The 23,889-nt window shown below is 38.9% G+C and overlaps 2 pseudogenes across 1 annotated transcript; both read right to left on the bottom strand.

Moving 5' to 3' along the window:
• Positions 1-23,889, bottom strand: part of LOC149110556 (uncharacterized) — a 71,438-nt pseudogene that overhangs the window by 1,107 nt on the left and 46,442 nt on the right.
• LOC149110560 (uncharacterized) lies at positions 3,063-4,651 on the bottom strand (annotated as a pseudogene). The gene is made up of 3 exons (XR_016207730.1): positions 4,341-4,651; positions 3,493-3,844; positions 3,063-3,230 (listed from the first exon to the last, which is right to left on the bottom strand). The product of XR_016207730.1 is annotated as an uncharacterized LOC149110560 (transcript).

Genomic DNA, 23,889 nt, shown 5'->3' with positions numbered 1-23,889 from the left:
GTTTTTGTTGTGAAAGAGGCTGATGACAGACATTTGGACTAGGTGTAGCAGCTGCAGGGGGTCGAACATTATTCAAAGTAGACGAGAAGTGTTGCTGTTGAGAGTGAAAATGACTTGCACCGTATAGAAACTGATTTAAGGGGCCTGGATCAGACAAATGGTGTGAGGGGTCTCTCATTGCTACTGGGTCGACCTGCACAGGTGAGAATGACGAGGGCTACTAGCCTGTACACAAACAGGTTGTGGCGAGTAACTTGCTGAAGAGATCTGATTGAGTTGAGACTGATCATCTGTCACATCAGTTGCATTTTGCAGCTGAATGACATGTGTTGGTGTTGGTACGGATGGTTGTTGCATGAATGTGTGGGCATCTTGGGAGCATGTGAATGGTTGTTGTGAGGAGTTTTGTTCATTTTTTTTCTTCGTATGCCTTTTGTTGTACTGTTTCATTTTCTTTGCAAGTGGTGGGCGATGCCCAGAGTTGGGGTCGATTTGGAAATTACTTAAGGAGACAATATCTTTTCCAAGTTGCACCACCCGGGCTAGTTCCTGATGATGACTTCTGGCTTTCTTTTGCTGTAAAGAGGGGCCTTGCCTAAATGCTATGGAGCTTCCCTTTTCAATGGCCTTTGACTCAGCAGCGAGCAAAGTACTGCTTTTGCATCCATCTGAGCTGCGTCTAATAGAGAAACTTTGGGAGAGTCACGATTGCTCCATCCAGCATGGATAAACTCGGCCAAGTTCAGTTTGGGTGCATTCTTTGGTGTGAAGGCACCAAAAATAAATACTCTTCGATTGTCCCACCACTTAATCCAGGAATTTAAAAATTGACGCTCAGACTTTGCTTCAATAAATTCTTCCAGGTTTTTTTTAGTATTTACATAGATCGTCTAAGCTAGAAGCCAGCATTTGGTTGCAAAGCTCGTTGAAAACCTTTCCATCATCATCATTGCGTTTCCTTTCCATTTTGTTCCTGCTTTCCTTAAAATTAAATTTGCAAGTTTTGATGCGTGTATGGACGTTGTCTCCAAACACCTTTTGCAAACCGTTCATGTTGGCACCAGCCATGTCTTTACACCAGCCTTTTGGGTTGAAATGCAGTGTCATCACCAGCAACAACTTTGTAAGCTTCGTTGGAGAGAATCCAGAACAGTTCTATATTTTCAGAATTTTTTCTTTCGGCCTCCATGATACAGTACTGTGCAAAAAGAATGCAAATGAATTTCCTCGAAATTCGGCTATTGTTCCCGCGAAATATCGTAGAAATTTCAAGCGAAGAATCGTGATTTATCGGGCGATATTTCAAAGAAAATTCGTTGAGCGACACGAAAATTCGCTAATCTAAGAACGGTATTTTGATGAGATTTCACCAGAAATGAAACGAAAATTCGCATAGCTAAACGAAAAATCACAATCCCGAAACGATATTTCGTTGAGTGTCAGTAAGCGTATGGTATTTATGAATGAATGGAACTGACAACTGTACACACAGCCCTTCGATGACCTTCAAAACAATTAAGCTTAAGCAATGAAGCTGAGTGTCAACACAACCCGAATGAAACTATTCAAAAGAATTCACAAGATATTTCAAAAACCTACAAACTTAACTTTTATTCGATCAATAGTTTGTGTATGAAGAGATACAACAGTGTGATGCCCTTACCAGTTCGACTGTCAATAACGTTCTATCTAAGCTTACATTCTCCTCTGTCGTGAAGTCCTTCGACTTTCCTTTGCCGTTTATCATTCACAAACAACTCAACATGTCGAGTCTCCTGTCAAGGCGTGGTGTTAACCTCCACTGCCGTAAAATGAATGCTTAGCGTGCGCCGGTAACGTCAGGAAATGCGCTCTCGAATTCCCTCATGGACTGACGCCATTTTGGATTTCATTCCATTGTTTGCCCTCCATATAAGGAAGGTAGGTCCCAGTCTTCAGTGAGTTGTGTGTGTGTTTGTAACAGGCGAACGAGACGTACATGTATTGGTATGAAACAAAAACTTAACTTTTCCAGTTCAGACGTCTTTAAGTGTACACTAGTTCATGTCTACGAGCTATTTAATTTAAAAGGGGGTTTTATGTAGGTGATGAAAGGCAAGTTATTGGTTATAATCATTCAAAGTAGTCGCTTTGTGAGTCACTGCGCGAGTGAAAGTGCACAAAAGAAACCGCTTTTTGAAGTTTCTGTTTGCATGAAGATAAATTGTCTACATTCTTCGGCTTTTTCTTTGCCGAGTAAAGTTTTATCAAAAAATGGTTAAATTGTGATACAAACTAAACACAGGGTTGAGACGGCATTACCGCATTGTATTGACGGCTAGTTGGGAGAAAATATATCCTGGCGGGGCCCAGAATATATTTTCTACCAACTAGCCGTCAATGTAATGCGGTAATTACATTATAATGACGAAACATGGATTTTAATCTTGTCTATTTATTGCCAAATACAAATACAAGAATAGAACAGCAAAAGTGAAAAAAAAAGATTCCCAAACCTAGATCTATAGAAACATTGTGCCTATTGTTGAGAGGTAAAAAAAAATGCCTAAGCTTGTCTATTTTTATTTCTGGTGTTTTGGCATCTCTTGCCGATGCTAACTTTGCAAGTTTCCCAGATCCTGTTCAGCTCCTCAGAATTTCGGCACTGGTATCCGAATGTCTGCACAACTTCCGCTGGAAAAAAAGAGAAACTATGAATAAGTTTTGTGAAAATTCTCCATCCTTAACCATCCTTGTTCCTTTATGGTTTATTATTATCTCTTTGGTGTCTTTTTATCTTCAATTTACTTAATTTTCAGGTCTCTTTCAGTGAAACGGAAATTTTGTACCCGGCCAAAATAACTCAAAACACCACGACTGAGCTCCTTTAAGTATATTTAGGTCATGATAAGACAAACGTAATGCTATGTTTTTTTTCTTTTAAAATACGGTATATTCAAGTTCATAACAGTATGTTTTAGCAGCCTAAACATACTTTGTTTTGTTGTCAGAGACCGGCGTTTTCAATATGTCAACTAAGCTTACCCTTTATCGCAGCTATAATCTTCTGGTCAAAGCATCAAAGTCTTTTGTGCCGTGGACGGTAGAGCGCATTAAGACGTCCTTTGAAAACAGCTTATCCACCAAGCGTAAAACCAGTTGTGACAGCTTTACTGCAGCTTTGGCAAAATCATATTCCGCTCTTTCTAGTCGGACATCACGACACCCACCGACAGGAACTGTGCCCATTTCTAAAAGGAAAGACACTGACAGTGACCACTGTAATGACACGTACACGTTGTCGAATACAGACAGCGCTAAGCCACATTCGATTTGTTTAATTTTTCAGTGGAAAAGCTATACTCCTACATATTCTGCAATGATTCCATTGTTGAAAAAAATACGAAGAATTCATGCCGCAGACGATAAGTAAAAATGACGTCTGTCTCTTTTAGAAAAAAAATCAGATCGAAAACTGTGCATGCTAATCTAAAAGCGTGTGTTTTGTCATACCTGGCATTTCTCTGTCCATCGGGTAAACATCTTCCAGAAATCTGTCCACTTCCGGAAATAATGGAATCACTGGAAGGACTGATGCAACGCCATGGTCTGATAGAGGAGGTCTGGAATAAGCTGATGCCATAAAAGGGTATTCCACTGAAGACTGCCTGTTACTAACATCTGGGGTGGACACCTGCTGTGGCTTGAAGGGCTGCTGTGGCTGCTGCGGAAGGCTCTGTGAACTCAAGGACTGTAGCAGTTGGTCCAACTTTGCCTCTTGCCTGGCGAAAGAACACTCCAGCCGTTCCAGAATGGTTCTAATCAGCCGCATTTCTGATGCTGACTCAAGATTTCGTTGGCATTCCTAAAACAATAATAAAACTTATGTTAGTGACCACACATGTGAACATTTCCCCTAATTATGATATTGTTTGCAGTTACTGACATTGATATTGGAAAATAATTTAGTCTAGATTCATTTGTTTTTTCAATTCAGTCAGTTATTAATTAGGTGAAGATATTCGTACACAAAAGTTAAACTGACTCAAACCTGTCGTTTAGCCGAAAGAAAAACTGCTTTTTGATACAAAAATGTCTTAAATCCAGATTACAATCACATATACAGCAATTCAATTGCAAGTTTTTAGTTTCTGAAGAAACTGTTGTGTCTCATTGGCGGGCGAAACACTTAGTTATGCAGAAACAGTTGTTTCAAAAATTAGAGTTGATCTAGGTAAATTAACTGCGGCATCGAGTTTGTGAAACTGATGTTACACGCATTAGCCCTTCATCAGAACAAAGCACAGGTCTCCCAGTAAAACAGTGTCTGCACACAAGAAGTATAAACAATGATTACTTACACTGCTGATCGCGCTGTTTAATGTGTCGATGGCCTTTGTTGTCATTTCTCTGACACCAGATTGTTTTGCCTTGGTCTCAGAATTACTGTCTTCTGGAATTCGCGGGTAACTGTTTGGCTGTCGTGTCGGCTCAGGCGGGTGAACTGTAACTAAAGCTGATGACAGTGGAAGATCGTCGTCGGAGTCAGAACTCTCACCCATGGAATCTTCAATGAGGGAAACCCTCTTGGGTGACTCAGCAGCAAGGATCTGAAACATCAAGTAAAACAATCAGTGTATGACTCATGATAGTCGCAACTCTATTTCAGTAGTAACTTATTATAGCTTCCCAAACGGCAACGGTTCACATGCAGATCTCAGAATAATTCGTTAGTTATAGTGCAGAAAGCGATCGGTCATATATTTAACACAATAAACAAAGTAGCTTGCAATGACTTGATATGCTATCAATAAATAGCATGTGGCACAAAATTTTATGGGGTTTTAATGTTCGTGATTTTAGCGGTTTTTTCCTCCACCGGCAAAAAAGTTCCCGCATTAAAAAGTCCCCGAAAAATTTACTTCGCTGGCGGAATTATGCATACAAAAAACGTCTCTTCCATTCAATGACAAAATGATGAAATTAGAAACAAAACGTTCAGAAATAAAACGATGAAATTGCCTTTGGTACACAGCGATGTAGCTGCCAAAAAGCGTACAGAAAATGATCGTCTGAAGGTATATCAGTTACAGTAATTGTGATAAACTAAAACCCTCCAGGGAAAACCAGTCTTTTACAAAGGCCAAAAATTAGATCCCACAAAATACAAAAATCACCGATCCGTAAATTTAAACTCCTGCCAAAGTTTCGTGCCATACGGTATAGTTAACGCTATGCAACGACACAGCTAGCAGTGGATCTTACCTTAGACAATTTCACGAATGAAGAAAACTCGCTCAGCATGAATGGAATTAAAGAAATTTAGCGAAAAAAACATGGCAGTTGTTAAACACATACTTTTCCTTTTGGTTTCTCCTTTGGTTTCTCCTTTCCTGGCTCCTTTCCCTTTTTAACTCTTTTTGCTTTCTCGGGGGATTCTGTTGTGTCAGACAGCTGAGAAAAGGGCAAATAAGCAGCGTTAAATAGTCACAGGCATCATCAGTCATCAGTTTGTAGTAAGAGTAAATAAAATTATTAACAATGAAAGGAAAAAAGGAACAGTGAAAATGAGAAAAATACAACTTACCAGTTTTCTTTTGGCTTTAGCTCGACGCTGGGGAAGAGCTTGCTGGACAGGAGTAGGGGCTGGCTCCTCAACTAATGGGTAGCAAGTCAAGACTGCTGAATATCCCTTTTTCGACTTCCCCCAGATAACACGGACCCGCTGACCCTCCTTAATCGGCGACGGTTCTACTATTGCAGTCCGAAAAATGTCAGAATAACAACCTCGACTCCAGGTTACTCGAGCGATTTGCTTGTTCATGGTTTTTGAAGTTACAGTTGAGTTCGTTCTGATAGCGTAGCAAGTGATAACTGAATTTTTTTAGGTTGACCTTTTTATAGCGTTTTGAAAGGCTATTTGGATCACAAACCCTGTATTGTGATTGGCTTCTGTAGTTATTATCATGTTTACCGTCTTGTTGTCATTTAGATTTATAAGCAACAATGGAGTTTACAAACAGATTTACTAATTACGAAGACAATCAGAAACAATACGTTTGACCTTCCCTTCGCGTGTCAACAAGATTATAGTGTATACGCACAGCTTCTGAAAAAGTGGTTTCAGATGTTTGCGAGGAACATAAAGTAAAGCGAATCTGTTTAACAGATGTAGCACTAACTGCTAAAAAAAAATTGAAGTACATCTCTGAGAGGCGAGGAGAGAAAGCTTGCCGAAAAAGTCACACCCTATTGTTGAATCGGTTCTATTGAATTTGAATTGAATTAAGATGTCCTTTGAAAAGCGCGCCAATGGGTTGTTTTTCATAATGTTTTGCGACTTCTTAAAAATAAAGTCACACTTTATTGTTGAGTCAGTTCTATTGAATGAGAGAGAAGCTCTTATTAAATGTGCAAACAAGTTGCTTTAATTTTTTTTTTGTTGCGTTGTTTTTTATTTTAATCTGGAGTAGATGCGGGGAGGTGTGTTTTCAATCGGTCCACATTTTAATAGTTCATTGTTTACTGAGTCGGTTTCGTTGAAGGAAAGGCACTGCGGCACGTTAATCAGTGTCAACCAGTGCTGTTTTGCTTAGCTTCAGTGAATTAAACTCTTATTGAAAGCATCCTGCGGACTCAGTGTCTTTATAAAATAAATTATCTTTAGTCTATTCCATTGAAGTAAACAGTATCTTTAGTTTAGTGAAACAGATTTAAAGATAATTTTAATATGTCAATGCGTTGTTTTGTTTTGTGTTTTTTTTTCTTTCGTCGATTTCGTTATCGTTTATAATGCGCTGTTTTGCTTTGGTAATATTTGGGTGCTCGGGATGTTAAACTTGCTTGTTGACATCACGATGATCCATTTGCCAACTCTAGATCTGTTTTGCACATTTATATTGCAAGGAAACATTGCTTTCAAATACTAATGTGAAGCGGGATGAAGCCAAATTTGATCCGAACTCTTAGCGAATAATTTAGCAATTTACCACGTAACAGCAAGCACCATCAGTACTCGCTTATAAAAAAAAATTAAAGGAAGCCAAAATACTCAGAGCTAGTCCCAGAAAGAACTCTTATGCTACAAAGGTAGGTAAAAGAGGATAAAAGATAACTGTTTCTGTTTTATTGGTCATTGACTTTCCTCAGATTGGTGGCTCCTAAAGGAGCAGTTTTTTTAAAGTTCATCAAGAACTTTTAGTACTTGGTTGCTGCTCCATGTAATTCAACCACAGCTGGAATGGCTTTGTACAAGACATGGTCAATATATCTCGCACATTTCGTTGCATCCACCTTCTTCCTCCAAAACTTCTTAATGCCGTCGATCAGTTCCTGTTTTGAGCGGGGCTTGACCTTTGTTTCCAGGTAGTATTTCAGCTCGTGCCAGAGGTTCTCAATTGGGTTTAGGTCTGGGCTCTCTGGGGGGGTTGGCCACCAGTTGATCCCATTCTCTTCAAAGAATGTTTTGGCTGCTCGTGAAGTGTGCCTAGGATCATTGTCCTGCATGAAGCGGTGATCCGGGAGCTGTGCGTTGATGAAAGGCACCAGATGGCTTTTAAGGATATCGCAGTAAAGGTCAGCGGCCATGATTCCTTCGAAGATGCAAATTTTCGTCCCACCTTGTCTGCTTATTCCAGCCCAAACGTGTAATTTCAGCGGGTGCTTTGGTTTAGGCTTTCTTCTTGCAGGTTCGCCGACTTTCCTGTAACATGGACGGCGAAATTGTTCAAGGGAGACTGAGCATTCATCAGTAAAAATGACGTTGTCAAAAGTATCGCCGGTCTCTAAAACTTTCTGGGCGAACTCTAAGCGTTTGACTTTGTTCGCATCTCTAATCAGCTGACAGTATCTCGATCGTTGAAGAGTCCAGCCCTGCTGTTTTTGGGATCTCCGCACTGTTGATGGATGGACCACGACTCCACGTCTGGCTAACTTCTTTTGGATCGTGCGGCTGGTTGTTTCATCATCCTTCCGCATCTGATCTTCTATAAATGCTCTGGCTTCAGCATTTAACTTTCTGGGTCTTCCAGTACTCGTTCCTCTCTTCGTGGATCCCGTGAGTTTCAGTTTCTTGATTATACGCGTGACCGTTGCGAAACTGACTTTCAAATCTCCTTTTAACACCTTAAACATCTCCACTGGATGAAGACTTTGTCGATAAAGAGACTCAATTCGAGTATGCGTGTAGTTTGATACGGTGGGCATGATTGCTCAGGAGTAACTGACGATCGATCTTTGAATGTATGGATATAAACAATGGTTGCCATGTTTACGCGACCATTTGCATCACACTGTGAGCATGGAGATGAAGTCTCAGGAGAGTTAATGAACTGGGTAAGTTTGAATTTTTAAATACAGAGGGATGTTTACATCTGTTTTTGAACATTGTTCATAGAGCGAATTTTTGTGCGACTTTTCGCTGCACTGCGAACTCTTACTCTCGAAAGTTCGTTACTCTCAACGATATTTCGCATGAATATTCGCGCGGTCTTGCGAAGAAGAGCCCGAATTATCGTTTTGATTAAAACAATAGACCTTTCAAAAATTCGTCGAACTTCATACGAAAAATCGTTTCACTTGAAATTTCTTTAAATTTCATCGAAAAGCACTGAAAAGTCGCGAAAAGTAGCGAATTTCGTTTGGATTCTTTTTGCACAGTACTGTAGCTAAGGGACTTTGCTTCTTTAGAAGTGGATGATATGTGCTTGCTGCTAAGGTGACATAATTTTTGCATCACTTTACTTTTCCATCAAAGTAACAATACTCTTCCTGTAGAAAGTGGTCTCCATCCTTGTTCATTTTGATGGCAATATCCATTCTTTTGCGGTTTGTCTTAAAAACAAAGGAAGGCATATCCAGGTTACCACGACTGTCATTGACCTGCACACTAGAAGATTATATTTCTCATCACAATATGATTTAAAAGTTACAACAGCCTCAAAGTTTTTGCTGCTGGGATGAATCTCTTTCTTGGCATTTTGTTTTTGGTTTGAGATCACTTTCTGTCCACTATGTTTGCCGCTGTGCTCTCCACTGTTTTCCAGTCTTCCCCTTTTCGTAATGCCGACACTAAAGAAGACTGCATTTCACTTGGTGTTAAATTGGGATTTTTCTTGAACATTTCATTCACTTTTTGTTTTGGTTTTTCTGGCTTTGACAACAGTGGACAAGTGTGGGCACCCAGGTGGAATACCCTGATGCTCTTTTTGCCTTCCTTTATGGATTGCCTTGCACTGCAGGGTACATATTCACCCACGCTTTCCTCGCCATTTGGATTATGCTTGAACTGAGTTCTGTTTACAACTCCATATTCCATTCTAAATGGGCATGTCTCGTTTGTGCATTTATATGATCCATTACAGATAGAATATCAACAACAACAACAACAATAACAACAAAAACCTTTATTAACGTGTCAGGGGTATTTAGCATTGCTGCTAATTGGGGACACAAAAAAAGAAGTTATGAATGTAAAAATAAATAAGTATATATTAAAAAGTTAATTAGTAATTATTAAAACATTAATAAGTAAATAGGAAAGTCAGGTCAGGATAAACATAAGGGACAGTTTTCACAATTATCCCCAACTAAAGATGCTATGTCTCTTCTTCTTATAGTTGATATGAAGGAATTTAAGGTATCACTGTTCTTTTCATCTCTTGAAAGTCTTGACCACAAGTTTGGACCCATATATCTTATAGAGTGTTCGCATAGGACCATATTTTTTCCATTCAGTGAGGCTGCTTTTCTTTCATTTCCTTCCATTTGTAGCAAGTGCTGCCCTTTTACTTTGACCATTGTAACATGCTCGGTTTGGTCTACTATCAGGAGACGTACAAACGGCTCTTCAGTAGTCAATCGAAAGTGCTTCTAATCAAGTCTCTAACTTTCGTGATCTTACACGTTCCGTGAGCTATCGAAAGTATTAAATATATAAGTGATGCCAATCATACTATGATCAAATGTCATGTGAATCATATCAATGTCAATAAACAATCTATTGTGTCCATATTGTAACAACCATAACTGATATTGGTTATGTTGTAAACAACTCAACCATCAATGCCCTTTGGCAACTGGGTGATGATGTGTACCGGGGCGCTTTCCCACATACCTGGATCATACTTCCGTTATTTTTTCTTGGTGTTTTGCATTTCTTCGTTGCTTTTGCTTCTGCTGGAGTTGTCCCTGGTTGGACAAAAACGGAATAGAACTAATTTATAAATAAAACAAATTACAGAGAATCTGCTTTCTGGGGAAAATTCAGAGTGACGTTGACCACAGAATCCCTTTGATTGGAGGGGGTATGCTCCAAAAATTTGGGCCAGTTTATGCATCCCACATCTTGAAAACCTTACCCTATTCCATGCCAAAATAGTCAAAATCTATACCCTGGTCACCAGTCATCACCAAAATTGCTCTTATCATTAAGACAATATTTCCGTTCTGGATGACGCAACTACCATTGTGTAAATTCTTTTTTTTGAACTCTCTTCTTGGTGTTTGGAAATATGTTCAAACATGGTCTTTCACGTTCGATAATATCCGGAAGCGTGCTTATTATATCTTCTGTTAGTATGCTTCCTTCTAAGAAGTAAAATGATTTACCAACAGCAAATCTTATGGCATTGCTGAGGCCATATTTTCCACTATTGTGAGATTATGTTCCAGTACATACCTTTTTTTTTTTCAGGTGATGAAGTCGTCAAGTCAGTTGTGACTGGCTATTTGGAAAATGTACCAGTCAGATCTTTAGTGGAACTTGAAACCTAAAACAAAATCAGTAGTTCATAAATTAATGCAAAATCTTCAAGTATTGAAACAAGTGCACTTCTGCTATAAACTTTTTGTTGTTGTGAAAGTTCCATACATAGTGTGACAGTTTATCCCATTTTGCGTGATTCAGGGCATCTAGGAAATAGAAATCAAAACTGCCTGCCTGACAGTCTCATACTGTTCAATCAATGACTGCCAGTTAATTAGCACCAGATAGGAAACGTGATTCCTCTTATCAACAAATCAAATGCGTGTCATGTAATATTCTGTCATCTGCAAAGTGAATTTGGGAAAACTTTGTATGCCAGTCAAATTATGATTTGCTAAGCCTTGGGCGGTGCCACAAGTTGGGTCCTGTTTTAAAGTACACAGTCAGAGTGAGAGAGAGAAGACAAGCATTTTGATTTTTTAAAAAAAAAAATTAAAAAACACACAAAAAAAACAGGGCATTTTCAGAGTGACAAGTTTTTGTAACTTTTTGTAGCCAGAGGTTGTTCTGTGTATAACGACTGAAAAGTGTCTGACTATACCTTTTTTTTAAACTTCTGTTTCCGGTTTTGGTTTTTGGAAGCAGGATGTTTAGTCGCCTTCAATTCAGCTGCATTTTCTTGCTTACTCTAAAGGTAAAACCAATGTGTATGATACATGTTAGTACACAGAAAAGGTGTTTACCCTCCACTTGTTTTATACTTACTCAGTTTCACTAGGACTAACAAAACTGAAGACCAAAAGACCGGAAACCTCCCTTCCAGTCTACTTTGTATTGGTAGAAGTTTACGACAAATTTCGTGAGAACAAAGAGCAAAATTTGACTAAATTTGTTTATGTTATCTTTCCGCAGTAGCATAGAAAGAGAGGGATCAAAGAGTTTGAAGGAGACAGACCTTTCGACAACCCAGACCCTTCCTCTTTCGCCTATTCAGGTCTATTTTCTATTTTCTATTTTGAATTGTCATCAAATTTTGCCAATCGATAGCATTTGATATGTACAGCACTGCAAATGATTCCCAACCGCAAATCATCCCAAGACCGGAAATGATCCCCAAATAGGACTACAAATATGCTAGAATCCAGAGTCCCTTGTTATGAACATCAATCGGTGTAATTTTCCCACTAAATCACAAAGTAAATTAATGGTATAAAAACTAAACAATTTTTTTGTGACAGTCTCCATTAAATAACACTGATAACACAGTAATTATAATTGCAGTTGTTGCATCTGGTACTATTATAATAATTGCAATACTTGTTGTAACAGCCAGACAGAAAAGGAACATGAAATCATTTTCATTTTATTTCTTTTCTATACTTTTTGAGGAACACCAATATCAGTCACTTCACATGAACTCCACATTGCCCCCTAAAAAGGCACTTAAACTTGCCTCCAAACTCCGACTCCATGGTTTCTCTCCACATCCTAAAATCTTCAGGCTCCGAAATCTGATATGAAATAAAAAGTAAAAAGATGAGAGCATAACAATGAATTGAGGTCAGGTGTTTATCTGAAATGTGTTGACCCGTAGTTTAACTGGGAGCAAAGCAATAGCGTAAAATCCCATGTTAAAGGGCTGGGCTTATATAACTTCACACGGAGTTTTGGGTGGGTTCTTATATCAAGCAGGGCATATTAGCGGAATAAAAGAAAAATTTCAGAGTGGCGAGGTCAAATGTATTTGAGAAGCAAATTAAAGATAACGTGGTATTACATTTAGAGCTATTACTCTATTGCTCTATTACCCTGTAACTTTCAATTAAAAATTTTGATGTTTGCAGTATGAAGAAACGCAAAAGGAATGCACTCATGCATTAGAGGGGCTTATACCCGGAATAATGTCTTTGTTGGCAAATAGAAGGTCTTATATCTGGGGGGGGGGCTTTAATGTGGGATTTTATGATATCATATTACCATTGTGTCAATATTAAACATGTTCACATAAAAAAAGTGTAAACAAAAAACCTCAGAGTAAAAAATGACCTGACAAATTTGTGTTCCGTTAAAGAAATCCAGCTGATATTGAATCAGTCCAAAGGGCATAAGATCCAGAGGCAAAATTGATTGTTTTTCTATCCTCTTTCTTGTCAGCAATGCATCCGCACAAAAAATACACCACATTTGGTTTCTCATGAGGCTCCTGTTCACACATAGCCCTGCAAGCAGTGTCAAGGAACCCCTTCACATTCCAAGAAAGGCCACTCTTGGATGCAACACTGCTCACAAGACTGTCAGCGACACTGAGCAGAGCATCACGAGATGATTTATGGGACAATGAGGACAGCAACTCAGTCACATCAGACACACACAGGCTGGGAAGAACATTTGGCAACAGTTTCAGTAAAGTGGACTGAAGAATTGGCACTGCCAGATTTTCAAGATGTGGGTAGCAAGCATTGGCAGGTGACAACCTGTTAACTTTTTAACCATATCTATGACTTTTTCTGGAATACCAGCAAGAGGGACTTGGTTTTCTTTTTGCATTTCTGGGTCTGCCAGGCACGAATCGCTGTTAATGCCATGAGCATCCTCTGCCTCATGAACAGTTTTAAATTTCTTTTGCAAATGATTGAGCACTCTTTGCCTGTGACTGTGCTGTGAAGGGAATAATTTACATTTATTGTTCAGTTATTTTACCCAATTATTATCAATGCATCAGAAAAGGGGTGATTTCATGAATTCAAGATGCTTACATGAGAGGACCACCGAACTTTGGAGAATACAATCAAGTTTTTTCAACAAATCCTTTTCAACCATCTTTACGAGAAATGTACAGTTTAAAAATGAATTAATTAACACAGTTTGATTATGTTTGTTAAGTTTATGCTCTTGGATTGCCACATGGAGACCTGTCTTATCAAAAGGAATATGTACATGTATATATGTATGTAAAAACTGGTTAAAAAGAGACCAGAAATGGACAACTTTTGATTTAAAAAGATGAAAAATATGTAAAACTTTATGAAACGTTTCGGGCTCTCAACCTTCGTCAGTTACAAAAAGTGCATAAACAACTCTCAACTTAATACGATTTTCACAACAATGAATGGTAAACAGGTTACGTAACAGATGGAAAGAAAACAATAGGTGTACAAAACTGTAAATCAGCTACAGCAAGTTAGACTGGAAACAATTAAACTAGTGACAAAACTTATGTAATTGCCACAGCACAACAGGTTCTCCAACAGGGGCCTCTGAATCACTACACATCAGTATTGTAACAAAATACCCAAGAAGGGCCACTAAACAATAAGTAATAATTTCCCAACAGGGAGCCTTTGAATGACCCAGCTAGTACGAAAATAACAGAATCCCCAAAGGGGAGTTTGGAGATTGACCTGACCAGTTCTACAGGGATAAAATGATTTGGGTGTGGTAGCTTTGGTTTGGCATTTTCTGTGACTAGATATTTTATATTTTTCAATTATGTCAATGTAAAACGTTTGTCAACTGTTTATTTCACAAGATAACATTAAGGGTGTCCCAAACTGACACAGCTTGTTAGTAACATATATTTTAAGAGAAATAATCATAGATATTTGGCGGGTTGAGATTAAAGAAAAAGGATGTGGTGTTTCCATGCAAGCATGTTAGCATTCCTGAGCAAAGCAGAAATTACAAACTTTTTCTTGCCGAGCTCAAACCTATCTTTAAGTTTTTGTTAATCAAGAAACTTAAAATTGTTGACAATGGCACTGAAAAGCCGCTCTAGTGAAGAATGAACAGCACTCATTGAATTATTAAAATCTCCCATCTGCTGGGTAAGAATGGTACTTCTGAAGGGAGCTTGGAGATAATAATAGTAATAATAAAATTTTATTTCTACTGAAAAAGAAAACGATCAGCAAATTCAATGGATGGGCTGTCAGTGGGCATGCAGGGTCTCTGTACAGGGACAAAGGGTGCCCTGCCAGGTCAAAAGAGTTCCTAGCCAACATGATGTACACCCCAGAATTGGCAAGCATCACGCTGTCATGCTTCCTGCCCTGTTGAAAGACAAAAAATAAAGGATATTATAAAACAACAACATTGCAATTATGTTAAGCTCCTGTCTTTTTCTCTCAAGATCCGCCCTTTCCCTCTCAAAGATCTCCTAAAATGTATCAAAATAGCCCCTTCCAAAACCACCACCTCACTCACACTTTACTTACCCTACGCAGTACTCTTATTAAGAAAAATTATAATTTCAATTATCGTTTAACAGATAACAAGCACATAATTTACCTACAAATACAGAGTATGGTACAAAAATAACAGTGTTTCCTTTAGGTTAGAACTGTGATAACCCAGGAAATAAAACTACCTTTGGTTTTTACCATTTAAATGGAATTTTCCACTGACCTAACTGGCCATATAAGTTGGCAGTAAGACCATTTGGAGTTACAATAGATTGGAACTTCAAGGCATTTATCCGTTTGTTTCATTGCAGATGATTTGCTGATTTTGGAGTGCGCAGCAAATAAGGCGGACAGTCCCATCAACAACACCCCAGCAGTTATTCAATGCTGCACACTTTTGATGGATTGCATCTGCATATGTTCACAGAGAGGTACGGAAGAGGTTTAAGTCGGCAAGGTGGTGGCCATGTTCATTGTAAATCCAACTAGAGCAACACTGGTCATCGTGCTAATTTCTGAGGAGGAAAGCCACAGAGAGCATTGTTTGAGATGAATGAACATCTTTTCGCCGCAGAGAAACATAAAAAACCTCATGCCTATAGCTCACCATCTACTTTAACACAGTCATCCCTTTCGCAGGAAAACCCTGCGCGTTTACTGCCTGCAAAACGCCCTTTGCTATTTGAGAGAATCAAGCCTAACACTCCAGCCATGATCAAATCAAGAATTCAAACAAAGACAAGTTCAAACCAATCCGTGCATGGGACAGATCAGTATGCCACTAAGGGCAGGGTGACTGGTGATCCTTTACTGAATGACCATTTTCCTCAGGCATACCTCACTGATTTGCCCATCCCTCTGCTACTTCCAGCAAAGGCAGTACAGACTTTTAAGGTAGATTGCTCAATGTTGGTATCTAGGATTGTCTCCAAGAATCTGCAGCCATTCAGGGAGTTCAAAGATGGATTTATCAACCACATCCCTCACATGTTCTCCAAAGAGATGGGGGAAAATCTGAAAGAGTAAGAGAATTGCACTGATTTTAAATATAAACACCACCACCACCTCATTTCCACACCCCTCTTAGACTCATGTACACACATACTCATAATAAATACTAGTAGAAATAAAAATGAATAATAATTATTAAAGAGAAAAACCTTGGATAGTGTAATTCTAGCTTTCTGATTGGTTCACTAGAACTTGGTCACCAGCCATTATACATGTGTTTGACCTTCTATGGAAATGAATGTGGCAAATGTTGATTGGCATAAGAATTTTTGTGGGAAGCATAATAGGTCTGCGGTGTGTACATGTGTGACTTACGAGTCCACTTGTAACATGTTGTGGAAGTTAAACTGAAGGGGAACATATGAGCTGAAAGTAGGTGATAATAAGTCTGTTTGGATTAAAGTTACGTAACTTGCATTGAAAACTTAATTCTGGACATTAGAAGAAGTAACTGTCTGGATATTGCTCAGAGGGCAAGTATGGAGTTACAATATATCTCCAGAGATGAACACTTTTCAATATGATGATTAATAAAAAAACAAACAGAATCAAAATTCTCATATATATTGCCTTTAGTAGCAATTGTACAAATGGTTAGCAGCACTTTGTTTGCCTGAGAGTAAATGACAGGTTTTGCACACTTTTTCAGGCCAAAAATTTAAGGACTTTCCAGGACCCTACTTTGAAATTTCAAGGGCTTTTCTTTAGTGTTGAAAGCTATGTTTTGGGCATAAACACATGCACATGCAGAAATGCCAGACAACAAGAGCTTGAAAGCACCTGCAAACCAGACATTTGCTGTGTATTTTGTGGCTCAATGGATATGCGTGAGAGTAAGGAGAGAGCACTAGGAACACAAAACGAGTGTTTTTCCACATTTTGTAAGCATTTTGAGAAGTGTATACCATTTGTTTTCACTGGCTTTCATTTACTTTAAAACTATTAAGCGTTTCGATCTTTTGATCTCGTTCAATAAAACTCAAGTACTTTCAAGGACGAAAAACCAATTTCAAGTACTTTCAAGGCCCTTGAAATTGAACTGCTGAATTTAAAGGGTTTTCAAGGTGAGTATGAACCCAGAAGTGAAAATATCAGAGTAAACTCATGTTGTTACTCAATTAGACTGTTAGAACGCTGAAGGAAGAACAGTCAAATGCATTGATGAGTAGCATGTTGATATTTAAAAGTTCATGTAAACTTGCACAAATAACAGGATGAAATTGATGTTAGAAACTTTCTTGGCAAATAGCAGAATAAATATTTGTAGTTTTGTGAATTGTCTCTTGTAAGTGCTTCAAAATATCCTTATATTGTCCCTATAATTATTTTTGACTCCCTGTATTAACCCTATAATTAAAAAAAGACCCTATATTTAACCCTTTATTTTTCCAGTAGGCCACTCAAAGCCCTGCTACAGAAATTCAATTGTCTCTAGAGTAATGTAAAACCGACAGTAACTAACAAAAATATGCTAAGATAAGCTGTGAGAAAGACTTGAAAGTGACTGTGTGTGTCACTTGAAAACACTGGTTAAAATTCACCTTATTTACCACTATAGAGAACTTACTTCATTCCCTTGTAGAATCTGAGGTTATCTTCCAAATGGTTGGAACTGATCCTGGCCTTGTTCATCTCTCAGTTCCCTTTACATGGACTGCATGGGTAAAACAATCAGTTTTGAAATGCAGTGAACATAGGCCAAGGTTGAAGTTTTTTCGCTGTTGACAAACAAATCTTTCCCACTTTGTACAGATGTTATTGTTGATGGAGAAGTATGCACTGAAATGCCCAATTCTTTATCGGAGACTCGGCTGCAATCTTATACTACACAAAGTCTTGGAGGCACTCATTTTTTTTTATAGCTTTTAAAGTGCATCTTGCTTGATATGCACTCATTTTAGTATTACTTATTAAGTTTATTATCACAATTATAAATATTCTAGTTTATTAATGTACATACACCGTAATTAGTTTTGCAAATTTGAATTTCATTGTAGTATTTTAAGTTGTAAAGCGCTGTTGATCAGTAAATGTAAATATTGTCATAGAAGTTATTAAATTATTATATTATTCTTATTTTAGAGATTGTAAACACCAGAAAAGCTCTTCAAAGGTGTCTCACTTATCTTAGATTGCATGAAAAATTGGCCATGATGTTTTGCTACATTGTGTATATGATGTCACTTCCTCTCTGCTTGACTGGTGCCAACTAGTTTGTGATACACTCGGTCATTTCTGAATCAAGTAATGGCAGACAGCTGAAACCAAGAAATAAGGTCAAAATAATCTGACTTCCCGTGCAAATTTCAAATAAATTTGGCATGGTAAGTACTCAGCACTTCTACTTCCCAAAAATGAAGACAGAAGGAAATGCAAAATTTTTCAACAAAAAGTTCTACAGCCTGAATACAGGCCAACGAAATTGCAACAGCAGGATGGTAGACAGTTGTCTAGTTCCCAGTCCTCACCCATTCTCAGTGGTTTTTTCCGGTGGAGGGAGTCTGCTGAGCTGTGTGAGTGCAGGCACAGGACCATACAAAAAACAATCCCTGGATTCAAGGTCTCCCACCTTCCCGCCCCCTGGAGAGAGACACTGCATAACAGCGGAACGAAGTTTTTAAGAGAATGCTTGTCCTGCACCAGCTAATTGATTTACGTCACTGCCTAAAAAGAACAATCCACGTAAATACGGTGGAGTAGGGAGAGAAGTGGGAAGAAACAGTCTCATTGATTCCACTGAAAATTGGCCATTCAAGTCTTTTTCACATGCAGATTTATTTTAATTCATGCAATTCAGCTCAGCTCAATTTTACAATGCAATCTAACATGGTGGAAATGATGCAATTTTGGTCTTTTCACTACAAAATATCCCAAAATTTTTGCCTTATATATTGATATATTGGATTATTTTAATTTACTATCAACATCCCAATAGATAACCTTCTGTTGTAAGGAACTTAGGAAACAGGACAGCACAAGAAGACGGGAAGAAACTCTACACTATGTCTTGTGTTATTATTTCCCCCTTTCGTGGTCTACCGATCCTTCCTATACAACAGAACAGAGCACAGTTGAGCTTTTCTTATTTTTTACATCAAACTAACAGTGCACAAATTGTTTAGAACAATCATTTTACTCATTTAGCAAATGATTGCTCTAGGAAAATTTCTACGCCAAATCAAGCTTTATAAAACGGGCACCAGTTGAAAAAATAAACTGATGTTGATGATCGTAAAAGGTACAAACCTCTCTCCACGGACATCATCTTGAATTTGAGAATTCTAAAGATGTTGATTTTCCTGCTTTTTATAATAAGTTCAATCAAAGAATTTAAGTTAAGACTTACGGTAAACTTCTACTGGATAAGTGGTAGTACCTGCAGACTAGGTAAGAGCAAAAATACTCATGATAAAAAGCCAAAATACTTGCTTTGTTCTTGATCACTATTAAAGAGAATGTGGGACCGATTCTCATTGGAGTGGTTGTCTGGAATGGGGATAAGTTGAAAGGTGTTCTTAGTAAGAACCATTTGTCTTCTAGTTTGCTATGGACACAAACTGACAGATAGCCATAAGGGTAGACATATAAATTGTTAATTAGAGACAGTTGTGCAAAAATGGTCAAGGGAAAACAACAAGTACTTGCAGTGTATGCCTATAGTTGAAGTTGATGGCTGTGATTGTCATTAAGTGTGGGGACAAGATAAGATTGAAACTGATATGAAAACTATTAAAATGATTTCAAACATTAGGTAAGGAGAAGGTTTCTGGGTGTTGTGACATTCTATCTTCGATTTCTTCCTGTACAAATCTTGTGTGGTCTTGTAAAGGTTTTACAAACATAATTAAACTTTGTAGATACCTTAACTGGCATTTAGCATTGATCAATAGTTAATCTAGCTGACACTCTGCCATAGAAATGACTAGCAAATATAACCATAATGATACAAATAGAACATCTTGTAAATATAGATTTTTTGATACATGTACAGGAGTTTAAGAAAAAGTAATGACTCAATACATGGTCCTCGTTGAATGAGAAGTAGTGTCTGTGGAAAAGATAAGAGCAAAGTTGTTTAGTGGGTATGACAGAACGGCTTGATTTGACAGTGACAGTGAGACAGATTTCATTCAGAGAGTAATCAAGCATTTGCAGAAGATTTAAGGCAGTTGCAAATCAGAATGCAAAAAGAAAGTGACATAACAGTTATGGATTGCATCTTTAAATGAGCTAGTAGAAAATTAGGTTGTCATGTTGTAAAGTGCTGAGGTGTTACTACAGCCCTTATTTTGTTTGACATTAGTAGTTGTTGTTTTGACCATCATTTGCAGTATGACGTCTATAAAACAAACTGAAAAAGGCCTTTAGTTATTAGGATTGGAAAAGAGAATATCATTTCAAGGAAGACAATGTCACACTCACTGTGCCAGAGTAACCAGAAGAAAAAAAGAAAAGCACAGCTGCAAATATAAGTAGAACAGTGTTGCACCACCGGGTAATTGCAGAATAGTTCGTTTGGAAGACAACCTGGTATCTGATGATCTGACTTCAGGCCCTTCATCTGCTTTTGGCAGAGAAGCATCAGGCTCACTTTCAGAGTGGAATTGAGTGGGCATTTGTTCAGGTTAGGTACAGTTAGGTTTTTCACTGGGCTGAGTATGGCTGGGGTTTTGCCTGGGTTGGCTAGGGTTTGGTTTCTTGCTGGGCCTGGTAGGGCAAGGCTTTTTACCTTTTTAGGTGTGGTAAGGATTTGACCTGGTTTGGTTAGGTTAAAGGTTTTGATTGGGTTGGGTATGGCTAGGTTTTTGATTGAGTTGGGTAGGGTTGGTTTTTGGCTTCTGCTGGGTAGGGTTGAGTTTACCTCTTGGTGGGGTAGGTTTAGATTTTAGGCTGGTCATGGATCTGGGTTGGCCAGAGCTGGATTAGAGCTCAGTTGGGTACAGGTGGGTCTCAAGCTGCATTGTCCAGGGCTGGGTTTTGGGAGAAGGTTGGAGACTGATTGAGTAGGGCTGCATTTTGGAGTCAGCTGGGTAGGGCTTAGTACTGAAATGGGATTAGGAACTGGCTTGGGACTGATAGGGTTACATGCAGGGAAAGTCGTACTACATTGCTGTATCTGCATCGAGATGGCATAGCTGGGTTGGAGGAGTGGGAAGGTGCAGGTAGGGGAGGCCAATCTGTGTCTGTGATCACGAGAGGAAAGGGAACATCTTGGAGGGTGGTGCATGAAGGGTTTATTGGTTCTGGATTGGTTGGGGTAGAGGTGGGCGGGCAGTGGGGAAACCACCTGATAAGGATGTCATTGCCTTTTGTGGTGACATGAAGTTTATCTGCCCTGTGCAAGTTTTGATTATACAGGGTAGATGGAAGTTCATGGAAATAAACAAATTCTGAAAAGAATTCTTGAACATGAAAATAAACACAAGAGTTAGTAGAAGCCACGTCTGTATGGTGATTGAATCATAGTAAAATTGGAAATAAATATGTGCAGTTAGACACTATTGTTGCAGTAAAAATAAAAGTTTAGTTAGTGTGGAAGAAATAGTGGCAGGAGAATGTGAAGATAAGTTATTAGTGCCACAGAGGAGAGACATATGAGGTACAGAGGAGGGGATGTCCATTACCTCAACTCTTTTAAGGATTGCTTCCACAGTGGCACTGGCCACTCCTGTGATCAGATGATGTCTTCACCTCATTCTCCTTACCGCATGCCACACATTTGACAGAGGATGTAGAGGCTAGGCCACACCTCTTTTCCCTAGTAATGTTACATAGTGAAAGTTGAGCTGAAAATTGAGGATCACAGTGTCAGGGACAAGAATTCATCATAGTGTGATTTTTCTAAGATTGTTGTCTATGTACAAAAGACACCAGCATACCACTTCCAAGATAGAATTGCTAACATCTACTTCAGTAAAAATTGTTTCATTTATAGTAGTAGTATAGGTGCCAAATTAACCCGTTAAGCCCTACTTTTTAATTTATTCAAGATGGCCGCCAACATGAGTTCAATAAAACGTGACTTTTCTGTGACGTCAGCCAGGTGGGTCAGGCAGCCAACCTGGTGGGTGGGTCGCATAGGTTAGTCTCAGTGGGTGGTGAATGAATGGATTCAAGATGGCCGCCAATAAAAAATTGAGAGAAGTGTCACCAAATGGGGGAAGGGTTCAGGGGCTAAGAAACAAACAAACCAAAAAACCCTCACAGGCATTGGCAGCAACGCTGCCACTGCTGAAGGTGATGCTATCCCCATTCAAGATGGCTGCCGCCCATACCCCATACCCCCTCCTCCCTCCTCACTGGGCCCTGGTATCACGAAAGGAGGGATACCCTCTCTAGTGAGCATATAAAAAGCGGATGCAATATTTTGTTTTTGGTTAGTAGACTCACTAGACTTCCAGCATGATGGCCTCAGGTGAGCAAGGACACAGGCTGCAAATAAAAGTTTGAGAAAATCACAAAGTGCACAGAATTGAGTTGCATAAAGTGGTGCACTGGTGGGGCAATGGAAAAGAGGTGCAAGGATAATGAGGTAAAAATTAGAGAGTTTGTTGGGAATCTAATATTTGAAATGGCAGATGCTCAGAAATTTGTCCAGGTTCCTCTCAGTCAAGGGATTTGGACCAAACACTGTCTGGGATGGGGAGGACGTCATAGTGGACTACTAGATGAGTGTGATGTCATGAGGGGCAATCACTTATAGGAGACTTTACCAAACATTGCTTTTAAAATAGTAAGAGATAATGAGGTAAAAATTAGAGGGTTTGTGGGAAATCTAATATTCAAAATGGCAGACATGGGACCTGACCACGTTCTTTTGGGTACCTGCTTTCACACGGCCCAAATGGAAATGAATGGTGACGTCATGAGAGGGCCCCTCATTGTTGTCATCATTTGCGATTCAAGAGGCCTTTTTTCAACAAAAATTTTTTTACAAAGTGGGAAAAGACTATTTTTGCAAATCTTTAGTTTTACAAAGTGGGAAATCCATCTTCTTCGGCTGCCTGGGCTTGACTTAGATCTTCATCTAAAATAGTGATTTTTTTCTCATAGCCATACGGATAGGACTGGAAGGTGTTGGGGTTGACCACACGCTTGTCAAAGACAAGACTGTACCGTTTGATACGTGGCACTATGTCAACTTGGACATCAGTCAATGGGGATATCCCCTTCTTTTTGCTGGTCACATGCCAATGACGTCAGCTCATGAGGGTCCCAAAATGTATTGAGCTTTTTCTTCATCGGTTTGGGCCCAACTCGGGTAGCCGACAGATTCCTGAACAGAGAGCAGGATGGGATGGTAGTCAGATGGACTACATTGGTAACATCGTGGGGGTTGATGTTCTAGAGATACTCCTTTTTTTTTGGATGTCATGAACCAATGTTTTAATGTTTTAATGTTTTTTTCATAAAATCCTTAGTTTTTTATTAATGGAATCATAGCTATTGATTAAAAAATTTTTAAACTATTTTCAACAATGGTGCCGAGGGCGATGCTGGACTTGAAAAAACTAAGCGTAATGAAAAGAGAAAATATGGGAATCATAACAATTCTCTGACTTACAACAATTTTTTGTGCAAATCTTTAGTTTACGAAGTGGGGGATGCCTGAATCACATAAATGTCAACTAGTTTCAACAAGGGGTACCAGGGGCATTGCTGGATTTGAGAAAACCCTAGGTTATAAAGATTCGGAGGCTCTTTTTATAACCAGAAAAAGGGGATACCCCTCCTCCCCTCCTGTGTGGCTGACATCATAAAAAGGCGCGACATTGATCCGTGTGACCCATTCATGACATACCCCAAAAGGAGATAACCACTAGGCAGCTACGGAAGGAGAATGGCAAAGACACCGCACAAAAATGTCATGACTACTTTCTTAAGGAAAAATGTATATTTGATGCCCACTTTGATACACCATGGTTCCTCATGCTCTTGGCATCTCACTTCCCAGTAGGCTTTGTGACACAAGTAGATCAGTAGTGTAAGAGGAATGTTACAACGCAATTAATT

Source organism: Orbicella faveolata, unplaced genomic scaffold (genome assembly GCF_042242905.1).
Source record: "Orbicella faveolata isolate gen_17 unplaced genomic scaffold, um_ofav_v1 contig_24, whole genome shotgun sequence".
NCBI classification, from domain to species: Eukaryota; Metazoa; Cnidaria; class Anthozoa; order Scleractinia; family Merulinidae; genus Orbicella; species Orbicella faveolata.
Note: the sequence above shows the minus strand (reverse complement) of the source record. Positions and strands in the feature narration are given on the sequence as shown.